The sequence below is a fragment of the Polypterus senegalus genome, chromosome 5 (assembly GCF_016835505.1).
Source record: "Polypterus senegalus isolate Bchr_013 chromosome 5, ASM1683550v1, whole genome shotgun sequence".
In the NCBI taxonomy this organism is placed as follows: domain Eukaryota; kingdom Metazoa; phylum Chordata; class Cladistia; order Polypteriformes; family Polypteridae; genus Polypterus; species Polypterus senegalus.
In genome coordinates, this window is record NC_053158.1 from 197,001,841 (window position 1) to 197,003,806 (window position 1,966).

General features: G+C 38.6%; 1 long non-coding RNA gene across 1 annotated transcript; it reads left to right on the plus strand.

Annotated features, from left to right (window-relative positions):
• Positions 1–550: 550 nt before the first annotated feature.
• On the plus strand, positions 551–1,344 carry LOC120530047. The gene is made up of 4 exons (XR_005633892.1): positions 551–737; positions 820–940; positions 1,044–1,113; positions 1,217–1,344. It is a non-coding gene; the product is annotated as an uncharacterized LOC120530047 (long non-coding RNA).
• The last annotated feature ends 622 nt before the right edge of the window (positions 1,345–1,966 follow it).

The window sequence follows — 1,966 nt, forward strand, 5'->3', positions numbered from 1 at the left end:
GGTTTAATCTTATATCAAGTTGCCTTTGAAGGTGCCAATTGACTTGGATCAAAAAAGAGAAAAACCTGAGATTCTTGCTGTTTGTGTCATGCGTGCAATCCCGTTACTTTTCTGTAGGTCAAGCATTGAGCACATGCCGTTAGTTTAGTTGTGCAGGATTTTAAATACTTGGGTCAAGTGCCAGAGCAGGAGACAGTCTCAGCTCACACTACATTTGTGGATCTGTTGCAAATTTTAGTAGGAGTTGCAACGTTTGCAGATATTGTGACTATCAAACATTCCAGTCAGGAAACACTTTATAAAAGAACATGCATGTTGTTCTGGACAGAAATGACGAAGGTGTTGTATCTGGGAAAATTCAGTCGATTCTCATTCACAGCAATTCCAATGTACAGTACATGTTGTCACAAAGAAATAACTTTCTTTTAGACCAGGGAGTTCACTGATTGACATCACAAAATTTGGGTCACTTATGCATTAATCAAAATAATCTGCCTGCCTTGTGTAGTCTGACTGTAATGGTTCTTCGATATTCTTTTCCATTACTAGAATGATGTCTGAGTTACAAAAAGAGATTAAGCAAACCTTACTGTGAGTAATACCAAGCCTTCCTGACGAGCCATTCAATCAGTCAGTTGAGAAATGTGTAGTCTGAGGAGTAGAAGATTTAATGTACGTGAAAGAAGAGGACTTGTTAAGAGTTCATACAGCCTGTCCAATGCCAAACTGTTCACATGGTAAGTCAGACAATAAGCTAATTATGTTGTGCACATTGTTTGTTGTGACACTCTTGAACTGATATTTCATTACATTTTTCAGAACAAAGAAGCAGCATTTTGGTTCAGTAATTAGTTTGACCGAGGTCTCCTCAAAATTCACCACAAATGAGCTCCTCAGGCTCCTCATTAAGAAAATGGATGGACTCACACTTCAAGCAGATGTGAGTTAAATATTTTTTGAAAATCATATGTATGATTGCATGCGTGACTTATATGTTGTAATGTCTGCTTGAATGTTGTGTCAATTTTTTTCTTTTACTTCAGGTATTTGCCACTTCAGCAGATGTCCAAGGAACACTCAACTTGCCTGACAGTCCTTGAATTATAATTCTTGGTATGTAGACATAATAGTGCAGATATCTAATTGTACCTGATAAAAGTTTCTCATGTTTCAGAGTACACTTTAATGAATGTAATTTTGTAATTTTTATTTTCAGGTCAAACTCTAAGCAACCAGCAGTGGATGGTGAGCATTGAAGGTCACGTTGTATGTGAGGGAACACAACTCAGCTTTGTCTGTGGCCGTACTGCTGTGTTTGCTTCATGTGTGGACACTTTTTCTCTGGTGTCGTTTCTTGTGACTGAAGACAGAGAAAGCAAAATTAAAGTTAGAAATATTCTTTATTCATACACACCAGGCAAAGGTTAAATGACAGAGAAACACAGCCCTAGGACACTGCCCTTCATCTGAACCGAGGGCCCGTGTCCCCCATTCGTATGGGGCTTTAAGACTTTAGTTAGATAAGCATTATCAAATAATCTAAGGGTGGAGTACATCTGTTGGGGCCTGATGAGTCCACACCCGTTAGTCGCCCAAGAAGCAGCACTTGCTTTCGTACACTGTAAGCATGCGGGGTCTGCATGACTCCTACCACACACCCCATAGAACACGCTTTCTGTCACATACATCAGATTTGTCAAGCACAAGTTATTGACCTGTATTTTTTATTTTTCCACACGTTATAATTTCAACCTCCAATATAGGAAGAGACTGCAAGCACCCTTGATTTTGTTCAAAGGTAAAACATTGGCTTATTTTCCATACATACATTTTCATTAAAACTGACTTACACTTCCATCAGACTTTATTACACACTGCCTGTAAAACGTTTGCACACTCCTCTTAGTCACACAGTAAGCTTATTCACCTTCTCATACCCTATTACATTTTTGTGACACACTATTAA